The sequence below is a fragment of the Ambystoma mexicanum genome, chromosome 1p (assembly GCF_040938575.1).
Source record: "Ambystoma mexicanum isolate Mex_15411 chromosome 1p, UKY_AmexF1_1, whole genome shotgun sequence".
NCBI classification, from domain to species: Eukaryota; Metazoa; Chordata; class Amphibia; order Caudata; family Ambystomatidae; genus Ambystoma; species Ambystoma mexicanum.
The window spans coordinates 749984984-750010294 of record NC_090921.1 but is presented as its reverse complement, the minus strand read 5'-3'; the positions used below and the strand labels follow the sequence as shown (position 1 = coordinate 750010294).

Genomic DNA, 25311 nt, shown 5'->3' with positions numbered 1-25311 from the left:
CTCCGTGACATTAAGAAGCCTTTGATGCTTGCTTTGCATCCATTATTCATGTACTCCTTGATTGCATGTAATTATAGCTTTCCAAATGCGTTTATAACTTCAGGTGAGTGCTTTGCCAGAAACCGAAATCTCCTGTAGCAAAGACATGTACTCCCGGACCAAAGGAGTCATGATTATATCTGCATCCAACTATCTGCTTACGGAGGTTTTACACACTCCCTTGTCCCATGCACCACTTGGTAATAATAATTAATTATGCAAGACAACGCGTTTCCCCATGTTAAGGCACTATCGACCTTGCTGTTTTCTCTCAACAAATGCAGTAGTTTTGTCAAAATGTTTGGCATACGCAAGACTATTATGCATGCCCCAATAATGTACATGCCCATGTATGCTGTACTGCATGTGTGTAGCATGCATTCATTTAGCAAATTAGTCACATGGTCTTCCAGATCTATCCTCATGGGGTCAAACCGGAAGTATCCACAGTATACCCCACATATCGTCTTTTACACACCCAATACTTCCTACACAAAAGCTCCCACTTCTGAAAATACATGCCCTCATGTCCCTTTATTTTTTTAAATAAAATGTTTATTAATGTTCTTGCATATAACATTGTGATAACCAGAATGTTTAACATGAAATCATATCCCACTGCTTTTCCCGGTCACCCTATTCCCACCACTTTCCTTCCCATCTTGTACCCCTTCCAAATCATCCGTTTCTTCGTTACCCTTTTAATTGTATACCCTGTTGTCGAATACCTGTCCTTGGTAGCCAGGGTTACCTTTCCAACCCTCCATCTTTTTCCGTAGTTATTTTTGGACCCTCCTCAATTATATCCATCCATTTCGGGGGCAGCCTCTTGATCTATACACCCTTTCTTCTAGCGCACAGCATACGTCCATTCCTTCCATCCATGTCGCGATGCTAGGGTTATCTATTCCTCCCTATTTCCCAGCAATATCCCTTTTGGCAACCATCAAAGCCGTTGAGGCAAATTTCTTTTCCCTTGTTGTAATGTTGCTTGCTCCCCATATATGTAGAAGCGTCACTCTGGGGAACTTTTGGAGTTGATGTCCAATTTTCCTTGATGTTATTGTCTGGCCCTTCGCCCAGTATGTTTGTATCTTCGGGCAGCTCCATAAATTGTGCAAGAATGTGCAAGAATGTCCCTATAGCCAATTTAAATCTAAAGCAGTTTGGGTCTGCGGTTCTTCATATGCGACACAGACCATTTCTGGTGTAGAAGATTCTATGCAAAATCTTGCATTGTATCAGACGTAGCATGCTGGATATATTGGCCTCTCTTGCTGTGATTTGTGCGTCTATCCAGTCCTCCGCCTCCCTTGTGCACAGATCTGTTTCCCAATTCCTTCTGAATGTTGTTAGTGTAGGGAGATGGAATTATAATGATTTGATATAATGTGGCAAACGCCTTCTCTGTCAATTCTTCAGTCAACAAGTGGACTTCCAGAGGGGTGTGTTCAGGTAGGTCCCAATTGTCTTTGAACTGGGACTTCATGGCGGGTCTTAGACGTAGATAAGTATAAATGTTGCTGCTGTCCAAGTTATACTTTTCAACTAGGAATTTAAAAGGTGTCAGCTCTTTCTGGCTAATATCTCCCACTCTCCTTATCGCTTTGTCAAACCAACATGGTTGGTTACTAGTTTCTGGACTTCCCGTAGCTCCGAGTCTTCCCATAACAGTCATTTCAATGTGATGTTCCCTCTCCATCCCATAGCTCGTGTTGCTTCCCTACTTTATTTCGATTGTTCTCTTTGTCCTGCCGATGGTAGCACTCTCTTCCAGGGGCTAATGCAAAGTATTTGTAAAGGGGGGTAGGGGGCTGCGATCTTTCATTGGTTTCCGCTCTAGTTTAGTATGGGCTGCTTCCGCTCTCCCAAAGACCCAATCATTAGCTGCCACCAGTTGGGATGCCCAGTAGTATTTCGTATATATCGTAGCCCTAGAGCTTCTTCCCATATTGCGCATGTCAGAGTGTTCAGGGCTATTCTCAGGGTTCTGGATCCCCAGATAATCTCTCATTGCAGATTCTCGATCTTCTGGAAGACGCCTCTCAGTAACTTCACTTGGGTGTTTTTTTTTAATACATAGAGCAGCCTCGGTAAGGCCATCATCTTAAAAAAGTTGGCCCTACAAATTAAATAGATTGGCAGACTTACTCAGTGTTTTGCGTCGTCCTGTAACCTTAGATTTTATTTCAGGAAGCAAGTTTCTTCTGCAACTATCTCGATGCACAGGTATTGAAAGGAATCCGTGGTGACTTTTAAGGTGCAACCCTCTGGGATTGCGTCAGGTCGTTGAAAACCGAATTTCCTATGACCAAAATATGTATGTGTATCACTACATACACTGCAAACTAATTAAATAGCAATAGCAATAGCAGTGTTTAAATCAACAAACAGTGTCAGTCCAGATTCTATTATTCTATTATTCTGTCAGAAGCAGCAAGTTCGAGTCACTAGTTCGACCCACATGTTCTTGCTCAATTGTGTTGTTTGATAATATATATACCTGGATAGAACAAGATATTAACCAGGCACCCTTTCGAAACCGGCATGCAGCTTAAGTAAGTGCTGACCCCCGCCAGGAAGCCCTTTGCAGTGATCATCACCCTCTCACCCAGGGTGCAAGGATGATTATCTATGCATCTCTTAGTTAAAAGGAAGCCTGGAGGGAGGAAAAGCGAGGCCAAGGCAATTTTTTCTAAAGGCTGAAGCTCTTGCCTATGTGTGAGAGCATGAGGCTTTAAAACAAAAAAGGGCCTCGACTTGTAGCAGCCTGATCAGCTGGAGTTGCCAGGGGACTTTAGGCAGTCCTAGCCGCGCTTCGTCACAGAAACACTTTTTGGAGCCTGCCAGGTATCTGTCCTGGCCAATTTACAGCCCTAATTACACCCCTATCTGTTCTTTGCAAGAACTCAGCATATGCCATGTCCTTTACAGTCTTCATCATACCAGCATGCACCCATCACAGAATATATCACATTTCATTAAATACTGTGTCCGTCAGAGTTTCTATTACACACCCACAGCTCTTTCACTAGGCATTTGAACTCCACAATATGTAAGTGTCCTTATCGAGAACACTACATTGCTCCTTCTCAATACCTGCTACTTCAAATATGATGTCCTCTAAAGCGTTTAACACGTCAAATCATGTGTTCTTCAGATGCTCTATCACAACAAACACATCCTTCACAAGAACTAATCTCAATATATGGGATGTCATATCGTCATCTATTCTTCACAAAACATATTTCAGGGAAAGCCATTTGTCCTTTACAGCAACTACCACACTCTCCATAACATACTTTGGGAAACCACACAGATTTACACTTGGTTATTAATTTATTTTTAAATACTTTTTATTTGCACACTTACTTTAGGAAGCAGAGGAGGGTTGTACAGAACATGATGGAACAGGAGCGTAGTAAGAACATATGAAAATTGGTTAGTGCTTACATTAACATTAGAAAGCAATCTTAGTGGTAAAATGTTCGTCATTTTCATAGGGAGAGGAGTGGAGGGATGAAAGGTATGTGAGGCATGGTTGTTTGAAGAGGAGAGTGTTTAGCTCTTTTCTGAAGACTAGGAAATTCCAGAATCATTGGACCTAAGTCAATGCCCTACTGCTATGAGGAAGGTCCTCTACCTTCTAAAACAAAACTAAAGGTGTTCATCGAGGACCAAGAGAAACAGTCCTGAGTCCAAATCCTAGTTAACCTACTAGCCCTACCACTTTAAAGAATCCTACTAAAAGGTCAGTCAGTCAAAACAAGCTTTATTCAGCATAAAGCCATAAAGGCAAAACAATATACAATGAGATACATTTTAAATTAGATCACCATCAATATGAATACAATTATAAGAAAAAATAATTGTGCGTCCAACTTGCTCATTGCCACCTGCATAAAAATGATACTGGCGTATGATCAATATACCTTAAACAACATTGCTGTTAATGGTAACTAAAATCATGCAAAACATTCATTAAAAAAACAGGACTTCAATCGAGCTGCAAATGAACAATTTAAAACCTTTTATAAAAAAAGCAGGATATTCCCCCATCATTTTAAGATACTAATTCTTCAGGGTGCCGATTCTAAAGAGCCACGCAGTAAATACATAATTGGAAACAAGACGCACCCTGTTTATGCCATTAGTCTGCTTGATTAATGCCATTGCTTGGTTAACACTTTGGACATTTTCTAAGATAAGGAAAGGTTTCAAATATTTTGCCCTACGAGCCTTATAAGCACTTGTGTATAGGCGCGTTATAAATGCCATATCATATCATACCCGTTGCAAAATAGCAGAAAGTGAACTCAAGTTTCAAATTAAAAACCACAAACTGGGCATGCACTATCGTTATTCACAAACTCAGCGTTTAGTAAAAGCTGCAACGCTCAGTTTATCGAATTTCCATTTCAGGAAAAGCATTCGAGCCAAAGGCAGACTAACCACAATCCAGGCGTTTCTTACATGAGAGGTATTCTGGGCTCGATTGTGAGAAACTGCATGCCTCAACCATGCACCTCTGAGAATAGCCCATAGCTGCCATTTTTACACTGGTCTTGTGGGTTTTATCAATGGTTTGTGGGTTACACCATAAGGGATCTAGATTCAGGTAATAGAGAACAGCTTTCACATGCTTCAAACATCCCTCCTGCTAAACCTATAACATGTAAAAGAGCATCTCTGTATTTCGATAAAGAAGGGGAGCTCCAGACCCTCAACCAATAGAATATAGGCCTTAGGCAGGCCTCTGCCTCCATGGGGTGGAAATACAGCTCCAAATGAATCAATGTTTTGGACAGCTAAGCAGGAGCATTAACAATTTCTTCAAAATTATTATCTTCAATGTTTAAATTAGCATGATTTGCAAAGCTCCAGATGTCAGCACCATATAGGGCACTAGTTTTGGCCTGAGCCCTATATAGAGTAAATTCCAGCAAGATTGCCCCTTTTCCATGGTTATTGTAGAATTTTAAAATTGCCCTGCCATATTTACCAAAATTAATAGATGCTTTGTCTATTTGGGCTGTCAAGTGGCCATTTTCTGAGAAGAGCACACCTATATAGGTCGTAGTACTTCACTTGGTTCAATACAGTTGCTTATACAAATACGTTTTTACGGGTTCAAATACCTGGGTCTGAAGACAAGGGCCTTGGTCTTCCCCCTGTTCACATCAAATTAGAGTTCCTTGCATTTATTCCAAAAAGCATACAGGATAGCTCTCAGACCCAAAGGTGAAATGGCTAGGATGACTGCGTTGTCGGCAAATAATAATGCTGCTATTGATTCAGCCCCTAGCTTTGGTTGGTCCAAGCAGTCAGCATGCAAAGCTTTGATGACCATGTCAACATAGATAGAAAAAGGAAGGGGGCAAGGACGCAGCCCTGCCCCACCCCTCTGTTCACAGAGAAAGGTTCTCTGGTGGCTCCTCCCAGATCCCATCGAACAGAAGCTTTATTCTGTACAATTGCTCTATAATGGCCAACATTTCTCTCGGGATCCCCCTACTTGCTAAAACTTGCCAGTGTATTCCAGGGGTACCCCGTCGAAGACCATTTTGAGGTAGATGAAAATGGCATATAATTTCAAATGCCTCAATGTCACGCATTTCTGTACTATTAAGTACAACCGAAAGGTCTGATCAATAGTGCTCTCCCGTCTTCGGAAACCAGTCTGAAGGGGGGTCAATTATCTTGGTGATAGCCCATGCTTGAAGATGTTTGAGAATTGCTTTAGCAAAAGTCTTGCCAGCGCGGTCCAACAGAGATATTGGTCTGTAGTTCTCAGGGTGCTCTCTGCCCCCTTTTTTATAGATGGGTACAATTGTGGCATCCGTCCCAGAAGGGAGGACAATATTCAGGCGGATGAGAGCATTGAATAACCGCCAGGGGATAGGGGCCCAAATAGTTACTTCATCCCTGTAAAAATCTATCAGGATGTTGTCTGGGCCAGGCCCATTACCCCCATGCTGCTGTTGTAATGCTTCCTGCACATCAATTAAACTAAGGTCAAAGGGGTGCCACTCAATAGGTTGTGCCAATTCTGGCTCTATCGAGATGGGCAAAATCCCTATCACTGAGGGCTCGTTCTGGCTCTCCTCATACAGTGGCATGAAGTGTGCTCTCCACAGCACAGGGCTAATGCTACAAGACATACAATTACCCCGTTAGCTTCTTTTTGACAAATCAATCTCCAAAAGCCTTGCATATCCCCCTGATCGACCGCCTGTTGCAAAATGGTCCATATCAACAATGGTCTCCTTTATTTCTTTCAGAGTCGATTTGTAGAATGCCCTTTTTTTGCACAGATGTAGCTTGTCTATTTTGGGGTTGTTCTTCAAACAATCCATAAACAGGGCTTTCGGTAACTTACATTACGAATTGAACAATTACTCTTCCTTAATGGCATACCTTGCTACCATTGTGCTAGAAAATGTTACTAATGGTTGAATATAACTTACCAGCTCTCTAAATTCACTCAAAATCCTCCAATGCTACCAAGGATACATTTTCTAGCTTTCCTAAAATGGTTGATTATAATCTAGGTTTATGCGTGTGAGTATTAAGCTTAACCCATTGAACAGGACGTTGTGCGTTGGCTACTATATCTATGGCTAATGTGCTAGCATTTCTGCATAACATAGGGGTAAGCTCTGGGAATGTATTAAAAGTTCACATAATGGGTTTGTGGTCACTTTCGCACCGCTCAAGGACCACAAAAGCTGGATAGCAGCACCCAATCTTTGGCTATTATTAGGGCATAGTACAGTCTGGATGTGCTTTTATTCCCAATAAATTAAAGTTACTCACTGTAGTGACTAGAGTACTCATAGTCCCTAGTCCCCTTTCCTCCATCCTTGTGAGCCTTCCCCAACATGGGGATGGTACCGGAACCATTCGCAGTGGAAAAAATGAACTTCTCCTTTAAATTTAGTATAGCACGTGGCCTCGGGCACGCCCCGCCAAGACCCCGCCCTGCCGCCCCTCACCTCTTTTCTCTTTAAACACATCGGATGCTTAGATGCCTGCCTAGTCATAATACCTATAAGCAATTGGCATACTAGCGGGGGAAGGGACGTATGAAGTAAAGGGGACTGATTAGTCACTACAGTGAGTAACTTTAATTACTCATATGTCCCGTCCCCTTTCCTCCATCGTTGTGGATGATTCCACCAAACAAGAACATAGGGTGAAGCTGTGACAACCTGAAGCAAAAAGGTTCTTCAGAACAGCCTGACCAAACTCTGCATCTTGTCTGGAGTGGGTGTCCAGCAAATAGTGTTTACAGAAGGCCGAAGCAGTGGCCCAAGTGGCTGCCTTGCTGATGACATCCCAAGAAGCATGTCTCTGAAACGTGACGGCCGTGGCCTTAGCTCTGACCGCATGGGCATGAATCCCCTCAGGAACAGCTTTGCACATGGCTGGGTAGGCCTCTGAAATGGCCTGGACCATCCAAAGGGCGATGGAAGCCTTGGACGCCTGAGAGCCAGGGGAGGAGCCCCTAAATGTCACAAACAGTGCCTCAGACCTTCTGAAGGATTTCGCCCGAGAGAGAGAAAACTTGAGAACCCTCTTGAGGTCCAAGGAATGCAAGGCCCTCTCTGCCTCTGACTGTGGGTTCCGGAAGAAAACCGGCAGGAAGATCTGTTTCAGATGGAACGGAGAGACCAACTTGGGTAAGAAGTTAGGGTGTGTGCGCAAGATGACCTTGCCGTGAAACATGGTGAAGGGCTTGCATGAAAACAATGCCTGCAGCTCACTAACCCACCAATAAAACAGTCTTCAGTGTCACCAAGCGGATGTCCACAGAGGCCATCAGCTCCAAATGCTTGCGTTGCAAATCCGCAAGATTCACATTGAGGTCACAGACTGGGTGCGGCCTATGCACCTGAGGAAATGCTTAGACAACCCCTTAAGGTGTCTCAAACCAAAAGAATGTCCCCTAGCCGTGTTAATACATTTCTTAAGGAAATACTTTAGTTGTGGCACTCCTCTACGCAAGTGAGGCACAGTCTTGTTCCTTCCTTGTCCTTGATTCTAACATCAGACAATTGCCAAGGGAACTATCAGTGAACTTGTCACACTTCTTATATTCATCTTGCCTGAGTCATATGATGAAAGAATAAACAAAGTCAGCCCAACATACAATTATATGTGTTTTATAGGAGATATAAATAAATCAAAAATCAAACAAGAAAATTGTATAGTGCAACATCAATTAATCACAATAGGCCATACGTTGAGTTTAAACAAAACATCACATTCATCTTCTGATGCTCAATTCCTAATCAAAAAGGGCATATATTGCAACACCAATTATTTACAATAACATATACATAAAGTACAAATAAGAAATCACATTCATCTTATGACAAATCTCCTAGATCATATCAACTGTAACATATTGTGTGACTTAATTATTTCAGGAAGCAAAAGACAAGACAATTTTAAATGCTGACAAATGCTTCTAAAGTGCACACCTTCCCAAAGTCACAAATTCTTTGTGTTGTTACTGGAGTTATCTTCACTATCCTCCTAGTTTGTATGATCTATGCAGTCTGGGTCTTCGACTTACAAGATATCTTTGTAATGCCTACGTGTCAAGGTCAAAGTCTCACACTATGTAAAAAAAATGGCAACTAGACCACCTTGGGCAAGAAGTTAGGGTGAGTGCGCAAGATAACCTTGTTGTGAAACGTGGTGAAGGGCTCGCATGAAAACAATGCCTACAGCTCACTAACCCACCAATAAAACAGCCTTCAGTGTCACCAAGCGGATGTCCACAGAGGCCATCAGCTCCAAATGCTTGCGTTGCAAATCCGCAAGATCCACATTGAGGTTGCAGACTGGGTGCGACTTATGGACCTGAGGAAATGCTTAGACAACCCCTGAAGGTGTGCTTTAACTACCGGGTTGGCTGCCGAAAACACATGCTCTGGGGAATTCATGTAAACCGAGATGGCCGACAAATACGTGCACCAAGTATGCCCCGAACTCCAGAATGTGTTGGTGCGCTGAAAAAGACAGAACGTCATCCAGAGAACAGGTGACAGGGTCCAGACCCTTGCTGTTATGTTATGTTAAAATATTTGTAACGCGCACCTGGTACCCTAGGCTAATGGGCGCAGACTCACAAACAGAAAACACACAAAAAGAAAATAAGGAGCAGACTAGGGTTACAACTCCGCCCTGCTGCGTCACAAAGTCCCCGCTGGGTATCAGAAGATGGACGGGACCCTGGGAGCACAACCAAGAAGAGGCTGCAGCCCACAGAAGATCTGAACTTGCAGAGGGTCAGCTGGAGCAACAGGGTGGGCAGGAACGCGTAACACCTGCGGCCATGCCAGCAGATCTGGAAGGCGCCTCCCAGTGACTCCCGACCCTGACCTGTTCATGAGGCAAACTGGGGGCACTTGGCATTCAGAGGCGAGTCAAACAAGTACAGGTCTGCGAACCGCCAATGCTGGAACAGGGGCAACAAGGAGTCGTTGTGCAACTCCCACTTGTAGGTGTTGAACCTCAAGCCACTCAGCTGGTCCGCTTCTGTATTGCTGTCCTCCGGCAGGTGGACTGCAGAAATCCAAATCCTCTCTGTGAGGGCCCATTCCCAGATCAAAACACCTCCATGCAGAGGAGGACGTGTGGGGGGGGGGAACGGGTGTCACCCTGCTTGTTCATGGAAACACATTGTAGTAGAATTGTCTGTCCTGACCAGAACCGACTCGTCCGCGATTAGGGGAAAAAATGCTTTGAGAGCCAGGCCCACTGCCCTGAGCTTGAGCAGATTGATATGAAGGAGGGCGTCAGTCCTGGACCATGCTCCATGAATCGTAAAGCCCTCCAGAGTAGTCCCCAGCCCGAAAGGGAGGAGTTTGTTGTCGTCACCACCAGGGTAGGCTCCGGTCAGGTAAAGGAGGCTCCCACTGAAACATTGCCGTCTATCAGCCTCAAGTGAAAGGTGCAGTGGTATTGGGATCCTGTCCGACAGACACTGTCTCTTGATCCCAGTTGGCTACCAGGTGGAGCTGGAGGCAGCTCATCTTGAGACGGGCGTGCTGCACAGTCAGCACGCAGGAGGCCATCAGGACCAGGATGTGCTGGAACCGCCATGCCGAGGTGGTTGAGTTGTCCCTTGCCCCTTGCGGAGCGACATAAGCCACTCGGGCGCGGGGAACACACGCTGAACGGTAGCGTTCCAACGCACCCCTAGGAAGACCAGTTCCTGAGACAAGCATAAATGCAACTTGAGGGAAAACCCCCGCGAAAGAAGGGTATCTGACAATCTCTGGCAGGAGCGCACCACTCCTTCGGGTGACCCCGCCCTCACCAAACAGTTGTCCAGATAAGGGTATAGATGATGGCCCTCCAAACGGAGAAGGCCCACCACTGCATTCATCAACTTCGGGAGGATAGCTCATGGGCAATGTCTATATCTTGGAAGCAAGACAACGCATAGCAACACTGTTTGAAATCCCAGGCTCACGCTTAAAAAATGGTTCTCGGTATTAAGCGCGTCATAAAAGAGCGATTATAATAATAATTAAGACAAAACAGGCCGAGTTCAGGCCGAAGGGCAGCAGTTTGTACTGGAAGTGGTACATAATTGCGAACCGCAGGAACCTCTGATGCGGTTCATATATGGGTACATGCAGGTACGCATCCTTGAGGTCCAGGGAACACATCCATTCCCCTGCACATAGAGTCTCGGCTATGTGCGTGGGAGTAATCATCTTGAAGTGTTACAGAGTTCAAGACAGATTTAGAAATGACAGATTTAGAAATGACAAGTCCAGGACTAACCTCAGGCCAGCCTGGTTGTTCTTGGGTACTGCAAAAATCCTGGAATAGTAACCAAAGCCTCTGTCTACAAGAGGAACCAGTTCCATCGCCTGCATCTCCCAGAACGAAAGGACCTCCCGTCAAAGGGCCGGGGACCCGATCTGACGAAGGGTAGGAGAGGATGGTAGAGGCAGAGGAAGAGGAAGCTGAAGCGTGTGGAGACTATGGATAGGATCCACAAGTTGCTGAAAAGACGCTTCGAGGTGTCCTGGAACAGAGCTAAACGGCCCCCCACAGGCAAGCAGTGTTCCCGACCCGGAAATCACTGCTTCTTGGCGCCAGAGGCGGGGGAGCGGAAAAACCTGTGCAACATCCTCTGCTGCTTCCTTCTGTTGTTGCTGTGCAGCCTGTCAGGTGGCCGTGTACCGTGGACTCTGAAAACCTTGAAGCCGGAGAAGGTCCGGGGTTTGAACTCGGTCCTACCCTGGTATTGAGGGAATTATTTCTGACCCGGCATTGTCAGGATGGCCAAGGACTTGGCGGTTTGAGTGGAGGTTTTCATCAACTCGTCATCGCGGGCGAATGAAAAAGGTCCACGCCCTCGAAGGGTCTAGGATCCGCTCCTACACGTCAGATGAAAACTTCGTGGCATGCATCCAGGCCGTCCTTCTCATCTCGACCCCAAGACACAGCCCTCTGCTGGCTGTGTCAATGTGAGAGGCCGAATACCCAATGAGGTCCTGCTCAATGGCACGGGCATCTGCCAGACCGGCATTGAAGGAGGCTTGTTTGTCCGAAGGCAGGTCAGGCAGAAATTCCCTGTGCTCTCGCCACAGCTTCTGGTTAGCTGCGGCCAAGAGGGCGTCCGCGCTGGCCTGCCGTAGATGCAGTCCTGAGATGGAGTAACATCACTTTCCCAAGGACTTTGGAGGTGGCTCCCGTGGAAGAGGACGATGAAGACAATGGTTTAGAATATAAGGAGGCTGCGGCCACCACAGAGGAATGGGGCTGCAGATGGGAGGCAAAGAGGATTGGCTCCCCATCCGTCAGCCTAAATCTGCTGTCCAACTTCTTGTTCATCTAGGTGTTGACCCTGGGCTTTTCCCAGACCTGCGCCACCTGCAGCACATCCTTATGGAATGGAATAGCAGACCAGGTTGTGGTGTGTTTCCCCAAGACCTCTTCAAGCACACCCGACTCCTGGGGTGCCTCCTCAGGAAGAGGGATCGACAAGAACTCTGCGAGGCCCTGGAGGCGGTCATGAATGGCCTTAGCCAATGCCAGGGGCACATCATCCTGGGTGTACTAGTCGTCCTTGCCGCCCCCCCCCTTTCACAGCCTGAGGGGAATCTGGGCCCTGGGACACAGGTGCCGGCGGGGTCTCCCCCAGGTTTGGAGCCGCAGACAAGTCCAGCGGCTGTTGAGTGGGGAGGCGTTGGTGGTACAGGAGGAGGTGGAGGGGTCAGCATGACTGGTAGGGCCTGAACCAGAGGCGGGACCGGCACCAGGAGCTCCAGAGAAACAAGAGGAGTCCCTAGGGGAGGGGCCAAGGCTGCGCTACCTGGGGATAACCTCCTTCACAATGTCGTTCAGGAGCCCCTTCATCTGAGGGGAAAGCATCTGGAAGAGGACGCATTTGAAGAAGTGGCCCTCACTAGCCGCCAGGTTCCTACGAGCCCTGCCCTCCGAGGTACTGGGCCCCCGCTCCTGGACATAGCGCAGAGGTGCCTGGTACGTGTAGCTGTAGGGATGTGATGGGCAGATGTACCCATGCGATGACCAAAGCCCTGCACTGTAGGATCTGCTGCCGCTTCCAGAAGGAAGGGGGCTAGAATCGTCCTGCAAAGCCCATTCAATGGGCGGGAGCACTGGTGGGCCCTGGGCTAGATCCATGATGGCCGCCTGCCTGGCAGGCTCCATCACGTGCCGCTCCACCATTTTGAAGCCTTTTGCCACACCCTGGGAGGAGGGGGGGTTCGAAGGCCCTGGGCCAAGAGAGGCCTCAGACACAAGAGGAAACAGCTTGGGTCTTGCACCCGAAGCAGAGACATCGACCTCAGAGAGCCCTCTGGTAGGTGCTGAGACACCCTGGATGATGGCCTCAGAGCGAGCTCTGGCAGGCTGGGAGCCCTTGGCACCTGTGCTGGTAGCCATGCTGGATCTAGCCGAGGAACGACTCTTGGAGGTGGTACTCGATCTATTACCCCCTGGGGTAGAAGAGGACGAGCCTGATTGTCCGTCCAAGGACAACCTGGTATGGTCACTGGACCCCTCAGCTTGGGAGCTGGTAGCCTGGAAGGTCTCAGGTCTGTCCCCGGACCGCCCAGAAGAGCTCCCGGCCCCATCGGCTTGGGAGCCGGTAGCCTTAGAGGCCTCGGGCCTGCCAGAACTTGAATGCAAGGTTACCCTGATCCGTGGGAACCCCGGGGAAGGAGTCTCTGTGCTGTGGAGCCGTGCTGAACAGAGATCCTACCTTGTCTTGACGAGAGGTCCCAGAGACGAAGTCCTTAATGTGGAGGGGGGAAAAGTGTGGAAAATCTCCCTCCACAAGCGACAATCTATTCTTCAATGCCCTATGACCGAGAGCACTGCAGGGCACACATGAGTCTCAGCTGTGGTCTGGCTCCAAACACTCAAGACAGAGTGCATGAGGCTACGAGGCCTGGGAACGAGCAGTCGCAAGAGGCAAACCTTGTGAATCCTCCTGCGGCTGACATATGCCGGGAAGGTGAGGCACCGACGGGAAGTGAAATAAGAAGAGAAAAAACAAACGGGGAGCACGCAGAAAGCTAAACAAGGTCTCCTCGCTGGCTGCCAGGTCTGACACCGCTTGTGTGGAAAAAGGGACTGAGGTGAGGCGCCGCAGGGTAGGGCCTCAGTGGGGCGTTCCCAAGACAGAGGACGCACCCCCTCGCGATATACTAAATTTAAAGTGGAAGCTAATTGTTTCGCTGCCAAAGGTTCCGGTACATCCCCATGTTGGGGGGAATGCCCACAATGATGGAGCAAAGTTTCTTTGGCTGCTTGGTCTCTGAAGAACCGACCATTACAAGCTCTCAAGTCGAGGGCATAACAAATTTGTGCCGTTTCTACGGCATTGGGGTGGGACTTCTTGGGGGTGCTCAGAGATCAATTCTGGTATGTCCAATGCCTCATTTTGCTCATACCAGAGACCCTTAAGTTCCTGCAACAGCTCATATTGCAGGACAATTATTTATATTAAATAGTGACAATTGATGACCGTTTGTAAAACACACTACCAAGTGCTGTAGATCCAGGCTACCAGTCTTGTATGATACGATCTTCCAGTTCAGGTCCACATTTACCCATATTGATAAGCCCTAAAGCGCTCTGCCCCTTTCCCCTCTTTGAGCCATTGACAATATAATATGGAACCCCTGAAAAACCAACTGATCCACAGCCCAAGTTTCTTGAAGGTCAAACCCACGGATGAAGCTGCAACACCACGGATCAGCCAGAGGATTGCTTAATCCCGCAATATTCCAGGTAATCTTATAAATGCCATATCATATATCATATCAATAATTGTAACTGGAGGCAAGGTGATGCAGTTCTCCATATCAGGGGCTGAAATCCGTCAGTCCACATCGTCCAGCTCATTGTATACACAAGTGTAACTGATTCGGGGGTTTCATAGACCTCTTAAGTTAGTTGTGGAGCATTATAAAGGGTTAACAAGTGATTTCCCCCCAATGTTTTCAACCCAGTTGTCCGTACTTCGTGGTACTAACAGAGGGCAACTTTTTTGGGGGGCATACGAGACTAATGGGCCTAGCCAAGGGAGAGTATCTCACTGTTGGTCTATTCTATTATCCCAGCCCCAGATCTAACGTCCTTGTCCCTGTCATGATGCCTACCCCTGGGCATCCGGACCAGGCCCATCAGTCCCGGGAGCAGGCATCCAGATGCTTAGAAAAAGCCCAGCAGCCTGGCTAGGGGCTATCTGGGTACGGTCCTGGTGCCATAGGCACCAGGCTCATAGAATGGGTCAGTCCTGGCGCCAGGCTCATATGCTTACACTTACCTCATGCAGACCATGCGGCTAAGAATCGAAGCCAACATGAAGCCTGAAGTGAACTACTTTACTTCAGGGACTATTTTCTTACTCAGGTGTGGTCTTGGGGGGACTTCTTACCTGGGACTACTTTGAAGGCTATTTAAACCACGCCCGAAGAGCAGCACACGCTTCGCGTTATTCTGCATCCAGCAGCGTAACGCTCACCGTGCCTGCAAGTCAGCATCCAGCCTTCTGCCACGCCCGCCTCCAGTCTGGAGCTCCTAGAAAGGAGGAGGAAAGATTAGAACAAGAACATTACTTCTATTTCTCACCTGATTCCGGATCCATCGTGCCTTCAAACAAGGAAAGAGACGTTAATTCTATATGCGTCGCATCGCCCGCTGCAGCGCCGCCCTATTCTCACCAGCCCTCGCAGCACCTCCACGATCCGCCGCAGTCTCCATCACATCTTCGCCAAACTCCGGCACCTAAGGGGGACAAAAGAACCGCAAGGTGAGCCGAGAGAATAAACAAAGGCAATCTCTGCTATCACCATAGACTTACCTGATTTTTCCGCCGGAGGCATTTTTCATCTCCACGGTCCGGCACAGTCTCCATCTCATCTTCGCCGAACTCCGGCACCTAAGGGGAACAAAAGAACAGCAAGGTGAGCCGAGAGAATAAACAAAGACAATCTGTTTACCACCATACACTTACCTGATTTTACCGCCGGAGGCATTATTCATCAAGACGCCATCATTTCTCACGCTGCACCTGTAAAAGGAGGAAAAGCAACAGATTAAACACAGGTATCATTTATCGGACAGAGTTGGGTAATACAGACTCTTACCTGAACGCTACCAGCTGCCACGAGGCAATCTTCTCTTGGGTCAAGCTGCAAGATAAAAGGAATCGGACAAGAGTGAATATCAGACATTTTTGAACTCTTACCAACTATATACTTACGGTCCCTCGCCAGGGACCCCAGAGTCAATATTGGTCTGGAACTCTCCCAACTCCTTCGGACCATGGAAGTAACTGGTTATCTATGCACCCCTGCATTCCACGCAGGATGGAGAGCTCATCTTTTATAAACATAAGGTGAGACTATGAAAGGAGATCTCGGAGGAGATTAGTGGGAAGAACAGTGGGGTGTTATCACTCAAATCCACGGGTGGCTAATTCCCTTTCTCCACTTTCAGGAAAATACTTCAACGGATCAAGCAGACGAAATTAGGCGGGCCAGTCCAATCTGTCATCTCTGCACAACGCGTCACATTGGTGGAGACCGCACCTGTCCAGTTCCGATCAACGCCCCTGTGGGTGCCAGGTGAGCGTCCACTCCACTAGCGAGCGCGCTATCTTGGAAATGAGCTTCACCCACATTCTTCATATGGGGCTTATGGATTCTAAGGGGCTATCATGGAACAGGCCTACATTCTCTTGTCTCATTTGCGAAACCCTGGGGAGGCCACTGCTACCGAATGAGTATCAAACTTGACTCTAATGGACATTATAATTTCTTTCATGGCCTTAAACTCCTCTTGCAGGGCATTATCGCTCGCTCCTATGAGACACGTTTCACATGCCAGAAGGTGCACAGGCAAGAAGTTGCTAACTTTCACCGCACACAATGTAAAATTGTGTTCTACTCAATAAATGCAATAGGAAATAACATGCCACTCGTTACCTGCATACGACCGCTCTATTCCATAAAGCCAAAATCAACACAATATGTGGCAAACGGGCTGCTTGTTGTTTATTAGTGGAAGCGATGGGCAATATATATGCGTGGCTATATTGTAGCCGCAACTCCCCAAATCCCAAGCTCAGATGGCTGTGCCAACAGTCTTCCATTCCAAGCAGTCCTCAACTCCAAATAGCCAACAGCTCTCAACAGCCGTTTGCCCTCAGCCATGCGGGCTTTGTCGGAAAGGGCTTCCTGCTGCTACTTAACACCCACGGATGTGGCCAAAGGCTGGAGCCAGTGTTGCTCTGCCTATGGCATCTTTCAACTACGATGTAACAGCTCTCAACAGCTGCTTGCCCTTAGCCAACTAAAAGGAAAAGGAGGCCAGAGCAATAGCCTCTGCCTGTGGCTTTCTCCTGGCCCAACCACTTAGATGACTTATTTTCAGTCTCAAAGTTCCTTTATTTGTATTTGTTTATTTATATTGCGCAGCCTGCCCACGGGCATCAGGGCGCATGTTTGGAAGGGTTACAATGAGAAGTTACAGAAAGACAGTTACAGGAAGGCAGTTGCATATTACAAAGTATAAATATACATAAGGCAAAGAAATATACATATATTTACAAGGTAGTTAGTCGACCCAATATATACAGAAGTGATAGGATTGGTACAGCGTGCAGTGAGTGTTTACAAAAAGGAGGCTGAAGCTTCGTCTTGCTCATAAAGCCATTGTTTTGCTCTATTTTTGAAGGATTGAAGGGAGGGGACATTCCTGAGATCATTGGGAAGTGAGTTCCAGAGCTTGGCTGCCAGGACTGGGAAGCTCGAGCCTCTGGCAGTCTGGAGCTTGAAGCTAGGAATGAGTGTATTAGCTTGTGCAGATCTTAGGGGTCTGTGGGCTGTGTGTTGTGTGAAGCGCTCTGACAGGTAGGCTGGTGCAGCGTTGTTCTGTGCTTTGTAACTAAGAACCAGTGTTTTGAGGGCAATGCGCCGTGAGATGGTGAGCCATCGTAAGTTGCGTCTAGCGGAGGAGATGTGGGTGCGTCTAGGTATATTAAGAGCAGCCCTGATGGCGTTATTCTGGGTTACCTGAAGTTTGTCAATGTATTTTTGACTGGTTCCCAGGTAAAGGGCATTGCAGTAATCAATTTTGGATAAGATGAGAGTTCTGGCAAGGATCAAGCAATTGTCCGTAGATAAGAAGGGGCGGCAAGCAGTGATTAGTTTGCACGTGTGCGCAGATGCTGAAACTACTGATTTGGTTTGTCTAGTGAGAGAGAGGGTCGAGTCTAGATAAATACGGAGTGTTTTAGTGACCTTAGTGACCTTGATAATGTTACCATCAATGATGAAGGCATCATATTTGCTGTCAAGTTTTGCAAGTTTGGATTGAGAACCGAGGATGAGTAGCTCAGTTTTCTCATCATTTAGGCAGAGACCGTGGTGGGCCATCCACGCCTGGATGACGGAGTAGACTGCATTAAGAGCTTTGATGTCAGTTACATAGTCACCAGTGATAGGGATGAGTATCTGGGTGTCATCCGCATAATTTGTGTAGGTGACACCCAGATGGTCAAGAATATCAAAGAGTGGTTTAGTAAATACATTGTAGAGCGTAGGTGATACGCATGAGCCTTGTGGGACTCCGCAAGGGACATGCGCTGGGTCAGCCGCGGCCAGAGGTGAGAAGACTCTCATGGATCTGTTGGCAAGGAATGAGCTTATCCAAGAGGTGGCTGCATCGGAGAAGTGGGCGGCCGTTTTGAGATGCTGGCAAAGGATTTTGGCGGATAGATCTAAGAGGAGTAGGAGCGCTTGTTTGCCCTTGTCTTTTAGATCCTCAATTTGTGTTTTTAGATCTAATAGAGCTGTCTCAGTGCCGTGTCTCGGTCGGAAACCAGATTGCCTGAGTCCTAATAGGTTATTTTTGTCAAGATAATCTTGAATTTGGAGATATGCAGCACGGTCCAGGATTTTTAGGAGGTAATGTACCGTGGTGATGGGCCTAGAGTTGGTGGGATTATTAGGGTCTAAGTTAGGTTTTTTGATTAAGGGGATTACCCAAGCATCCTTGAGGTTGTTAGGTACTATGCCAGATTTAAAAGAGGAGTTGATGAAGGATGTTATAAAGGGAGCGAGCTCAGGTGCTGCTTCCTTTATGATTGGTGCTGGGCAGGCGTCGCCTTGACAGTTAGAAGGTTTTAGCTTCTTGAAGATATTTTCCACTTCCCTAGTGGTAAGCGGTGAGAAGCTAAAAGGTTTGAATGGATGAATGGGGGATGAGATGTTGGAGGGTTGGGGGTTCCCTCCTGAATCGCGGAGATGGGTTTTTTTTGTGTTAATTTTAGCTTGGAGTGTCGTGATTTTGTTGAGTAATGCTTTTTGTATGTTGGCGCACCATTCGGTGTCAGGGGTACAGGTGTCAATGGGGGCGGCTGGGGACTCTAATTCCTTCAGAATTCTAAAGAGTTCCTTAGTATTGGATTGAGCTTGTGTGATCCTGTTGTTAAAGACTTCTTTTTTTGCCGCTAGTATGGCTTCTTTGTAAGAGAGGGTGATGGATAGAAGGTTAATTTTATTTTCTGGCGTAGGTGAGTTTCTCCAGCGAGACTCAGCTTTGCGTTTATCTTTGCGAAGTTCTCGTAGAAGTGGGGTGAACCAGGGGTTGAGATGGTTGCGTGATTTTTCTTTGCGCTGTTTAAGTGGGGCAATGGAATCCAAGGCTTTTAACATAGCTCGATTGTAGGTGTCCACCAGAACGGTAGGGTCAGCACAGGTTGTGGAGACCGAATTTAATAGTGGTAGGATGAGTGGGAATAGTTTCTCAGTTGTGATATCCTTCTTGTTACGAGTAAGTGTGGGTGGCGCCGTACAAGTTTTATCCATAGATGGGCAAGATTTGATAGAAAATGTTATTTTGTGATGGTCGGACCATGCACATGGTAGCACCGAGATTAAGTTTAGTGCACAATTCATGTCAGAAACCCAATCCAGTGTGCGTCCTTTGATATGGGTAGGTACGTTGACATGCTGAGTGAAGCCAAAGTCAGATAGGACATTGGCTAGGTCACCGGCTTTAGTGTCATTCGTGTCAAAATAGCCTGGATTAAGGTCACCAAGTAAGATAATTTGGGATTTAGGCTTGGTGCTGGATGCTAGGATAGAAGAGATATCTTCTACGAAAGTGGACGTAGGACCAGGTGGCCGATAGATGAGGTGTACTAAGGCAGTATGATTGGGAGAGATTGGGAGTTTGATTGAGAGTAGTTCAGCAGAGGGTAGCTGATGACTGTTAGCGACTCTTAAGTTAAGAGAGCTCTTGAATATAAACGCTAATCCCCCCCCCTTAGTTTGATTGGTGTCCCTATCACATCTAGTGATGGAGTAGTTATTGGGAATGGCGAGGGTCAGGGCAGGGCCAGATGCCGCATGTAGCCAGGTTTCTGTAACAGCCAGAAAGTCAAGGTTTTCAGTCACAATGAAGTCAGCGATGTCTAGCGCGTGAGCGGAAACAGAGCGGGCGTTAATGAGAGCCCCTTTGAGTTTAGCTTGGGTCTTGGGAGTGTTGGCTGGGGAGGCTTCACCCGATAGTGAGGTATCTGGGGTGTGGGTTAAGTTGGCCAAATTGTCTGTGTTCAGGTGGTAGGACCAGTGGTGGCATCTGGTTGCTAGTCTTTGGTTCCGGACTGGAGTGGCACAAGGTTTGCGCCATCGGCTTGGGGATAAGCAACTGAGTAAGCGTAGTGGTGAGGGTTCATCTGTGGTGATTTTGGACCTGGCAGTGTTAGGCAAGGATGAAGTATAATCGTGAGGAGAGATGCCATTCCGTGATGTGAGATGTGTGTTTGAGTAGTAATAGAAGCGAGAGCAAAGCCTGGCATTCCTGATGCGCGTAGGGCATGGTTTGTTCGGGGTGGGTTTGGTGGTGAAGTGTTGTAACCACAAGGTTGGCTCATTTAGGTATGGATTGTGCGATATTGTGTTGCAGGATGGAGGTGAGCACGATTGTGTTGAAATAGTTGTGTAGCTGGACTAGGGTGCGAGGCCATAGTGGATACAGGTTGTAGAATACAGTGACACAGTTCACAGTCTTTTTGTAGATTCGGCTGATTCAAAAGACAAATATCCTCTGTAGGGTTTTCCCTTCCCCTAGAAAAAGAAGGATTCTCCTTAGATCAAGTGTTCAGATCCCTCCAGGATCACTTTTAACACAATTCTCTATGCCCAACCTTCATGGCACTTGGACTTCCCAAAGTTCTGTGACTCTTTAATAGGCTTACAAGCTCTCAATCAACTTAATAGACATAGGGCATCTGCCCTCTCGTGAGTTCCAGGTTCCCGTAAATTAGCCTTGCTGCAAAGTGGCTATACTCCTTTCAATCTGTTTTACACAGGACGTACGCCTGCCCTGCTTTATTAGTTCCTCGTACCTTTGCCGGATTTCTGAGCCTTGGCATAAAACACTTGCATCTCTTTCACTCTGTTTTACATAGGGCGTATGTCTGTTCCGCTCTCAGGCTCTTGTACTTTGTCGACGTTTCCAGCCGTGATTCTCTGTTCGTGCTTATCCAGTCTTCGTAACATTGTCGGTTTTGCCAATCTTCGAAACCAGAGTTCATAGCCCTCACCGGCGTTTTCACTTCAGAAGCGTTTGCTTCCCTGTTGGTGCTCGTCTTGTGCCAAAGGTACTTGCCATGTGGAGCTCGGGGACCCGGGCTCCCTTCTTCCCTCTGGTCTCAGCGTCGGTTACCGGGCGCCAGGCCCACCACTGTTGTCTCGTGGTTACGCCACCAGTTCAGACTGTAGTGTTTCCGTCTCTATCGTTCTACTGACTGAAGCCTCTCTCTGTCAGAACGCCTGTTTTTCAGCCTCCAGCTAGCGGTTCTCTCTTGCTCCATAACACCGCTGATTCTGCGGCCTTGTGTGGCTGCGCACCTCCTGGACATCATCTCTACAGAGGTTTGCCTCTGCGTAGGGATTGCTCTCCTCTCTCTGTAGGAGTCTCTCACTGACTCATAGTCCGCTCTGCTCTTACGTACATCATCAGAAACAAAGGAAATGGGTCTGTCTTCTTTGATTATGGCATTCAGACAACGTTAAGAATTACCTGAAGTCAAAGGCTCGAGAGAAGGGTCCTTGTTTGTTATAATCATAAAGGGAGATACCAAAGTTTTTCATACACCCATATAGGTAGAAATGGTCTGTTTTGTACTGGAGTTCCTTATCGGAGTGGGAGTCCTTGTCAACAAGAGGGGAGTCACTCCCAGTGAGGTCCCACTTGCCCAGACCCCCAGAGAAGGTCTTGCTCAGCAAGCTCACATACCTAGCCTCAAAGGGGGGTGGCTCCCCCCTGGGGAGAAGAGATGAATTGGCCAGATTCATTGCAACACACACGCACACATTGATTTAGTTTCAGTGACAAATCTTTAGTTTAAGTGACCTTAAGGTGCAGATTTAATGCAACAGAACCACTGAAATTCAGCAAGTGTTGGAAGCTACGCACCTTAACTATGAGGACCCCATTGTGCAGCTCCTAAGCACATAAATGACATCACATAGGGCCTCACTGGTACAGCAGTTCACATGTCCAGGTAAAAAATGCAACATTCAAAAAGCGTGTTTCTGCATATAAAGGAGTATTCAAATGCAAATCTGCATTGGAGTTTGCATTTAAAATAACGTTCCCTTTTACAGCCATGGTATTCCTAGACACCAGACTTTCTCTGTAATGAATGAGCATTTGCCATGATGAGATACTCGAATACCTTTATCACTCTGTTCTAAAAACAGTCCCTTATGCAAAGAAGACATTTGGGTAGTACAATTACAATTGTAGATGCCTTTGCATCAGACCACCAAAGGATACATCAAACATAAGAAGGAACAGTTTCCGAAATCATCATATCTGCATATATCAGACTATTTATTACTGTCAGTATAATAAATCAAAAGGTATGCCTTGACCATGTCAAATGGTAAAGGTTAAGGCAGGTGGCCTGCAAAGGTAAATCATGTGGAAAAACACTTTTGTGTTGCACGGGGACAGGGTTATCAAGAGTAAGTAATGTAGTGTATTTGTATTTATTTTATTTGTATAGCGCACCAGGCCCAAGAGCATCAGGGCGCATATCTTAGTGCAAAAGCATTGGTACAGATAATAACAGTTACAGTGTGAAAGTTACATATAATTGTGCAGGGTAGTGTACTCGAGGCACACATCTAGATTAGGATTACAGAGAGGAAGAAAGGCTTGACAGCAAGAAAAAGCACCGTGTACACAATACATAATATACTCAATATACAATATAGAACCCTATCAATATCAGAATACCCAAACATATACAGGATAAGAACTATATACATAATAACATGATAAACAATATGTAATATACAACATTATCTACAATCAGCACGTAGAATTTCACCACAAGCGCAGAGAAATTAGCAAGCTGTAGTCCTGAGGTAGAGGTGGTGTTGAATTTAGTCTTGTAAGGTGGTTAACCAAAGTTTGGTTTTTTGTTTGAATAGGGACGGAGAGGGTTCGGACCTGATGGTTAATGGAAGCGAGTTCCATAGTTTGGCGGCAAGGACTGGGAAGCTTGCACCACCTGCTTTCTGCAGTTTGTATCTGGGGATGGTCAAGCAGAGTGCTTGGGCTGATCCGAGTAGCCGGGTAGGCAGGTAATGACAGAAACGGGAGGCTAGGTAGATGGGAGCCTGATTGTTCAGCCATTTGTGTGTGAGGGCAAGAGATTTCAGAGAGATTCTTTGTGTTACTGAAAGCCAGTGTAGACGTCCCGTCGATTCAGAGATATGTGAGGATCTGGAGATGTTAAGGGCAGCTCTGACAGCGTTATTTTGGATAACCTGGAGTTTATTAAGGTTACGTTGGTTGGTCCCTAGATATAAAGCATTGCAGTAGTCGAGTTTGAACATAACCAATGTCCTGGCCAGGGTAATGCAGTTCTGAGTGGTTAGAAAGGGGCGGCATGCTGTGATAAGCTTACATGTTTAAGCGGATGCAGAGATTACAGCATTAGTTTGTTTATTGGGCGATAATGTGGAGTCAAGATAGATTCCTAATGTTTTAGTGTCGGTAGAGACTTTAATGGAGTTGCCGTCAATGTTGAAGGTTTTGAATGAGGGGTCAAGTCTATTGAATCGATGTTGGGAGCCCAGGATGGGAAGCTCTGTCTTGTCATCATTGAGACAGAGCTCATGCTGGGCCATCCAGGCTTGAATGACTTGATAAACATCGTTCAGGGCTTTTGAGTCCACCATGTAATTGCCTGTGATGGGGATGAGTATCTGGGTGTCATCGGCATAGTTGGTGTAAGTGACACCCAGAGAATCAAGTATGTCGAACAGAGGTTTAGTGAATACATTATAAAGCGTTGGTGAGACGCAAGAGCTTTGAGGCACCCCACATGGCACCGGTGAAGGCTCCGCCGAGGCAATAGGTGAGAATACTCTCATGTGTCTGTTGTCCAGGAAGGAACTAATCCATTTGGTGGCTTTCTCAGAAGTGGGCAGCTGATTTCAAGTGACTACAGAGGATTTGGTGGTTGACCAAGTCAAAGGCTGCTGATAAGTCCAGGAGCAATAATAGGGCCATTTTACCATTGTCTTTTAGGTCCTCAATTTGAGATCTAATAGGGCTGTTTCCGTCCCGTGCTTAGGTCGGAAACCAGATTGTCTTGTGCCAAGTAGATTGTTGGTTTCCAAATACTTCTGAATCTGTAGATACGCTGCCCTATCCAAGATTTTCAGCAGAAAAGGGACAGTAGTGATGGGTCTGTAACTGGTGGGTATACTAGGGTCAAGAGTGTTTTTTTTCAGCAACGGGATGACCCAAGCATACTTGAGGTTGTCAGGGACAGTGCCCGAATGAAATGAGGAATTGATGAAGATAGTGATGAATGGGGCAAGTTCATGCGCAGATTCCTTAATGATAGGGGCGGGGCAAGAGTCGCCCTGGCAGTTGGAAGGTTTCAGTTTACTAATAATGCTTTCTACCTCTGGGATGGTGAGAGGAGCAAAGCTGAACAGTGTATGAGTTAATGTGGAGGTCATGGTGTTACTAGTCGAAAATTTAGTTTTGGAGATGGTTTGTAGGCAGTTTTGCTTAGCATTTAGTTTAGACCATAAGGTAGATATTTTAGTGAGGGGAGCTTTTTGAATGTTGTCACACCACGTGCTGTCCTTACTACATGTATCGGTTGGGGGGAGGAGGGGGAATTCTAGTTCTTTAGGAATTTTGAATAGCTCCTTAGTGTTATATTCTGCTTGTGAGATACGCTGGTTGTACGTCTCTTTTTTTGCTTGTACGATTGCTTCCTTGTAGTTGAATGACACTATAATGAGATTGTCTTTATTGGCCTCACACGGGATACTTTTCCAAAGTGCTTCAGGATTACGTTTTTCTTTGCATAGTACTCTCAGATGTGGAGTGAACCATGAGTTGGTGTGCACGCTGTTTAGGTTTTCTAGATTTGAGAGGTGCTATGGTGTTAATAGCTTTAAGCAAAGTTTGGTTGAGGGTGTCCACTAGGACCGACGGGTCATCATGTGTAAAGGCACAATTGTTGAGTATAGGCAGAATGAGGGGGAGCAGTTTGTCCCTAGTGATGTCCTGTTTGTTTCTTGTGGGGATGGAGGGCGCAATATTGGGTTTGGTGCGTGGGTCGTTGGCGGGTATGTTAAAGATGATGATGATGTGGTGGTCAGACCAAGCGCAAGGATGGTTGGAGCTAATATGTGTGTTGCAATTTAGGTCAGC

At 46.6% G+C, this 25311-nt stretch overlaps 1 protein-coding gene across 3 annotated transcripts in view; it reads right to left on the bottom strand.

Moving 5' to 3' along the window:
- Positions 1 to 25311, bottom strand: part of CGN (cingulin) — a 2193661-nt gene that overhangs the window by 19098 nt on the left and 2149252 nt on the right. The gene's annotated exons all lie outside the window — the stretch shown is intronic.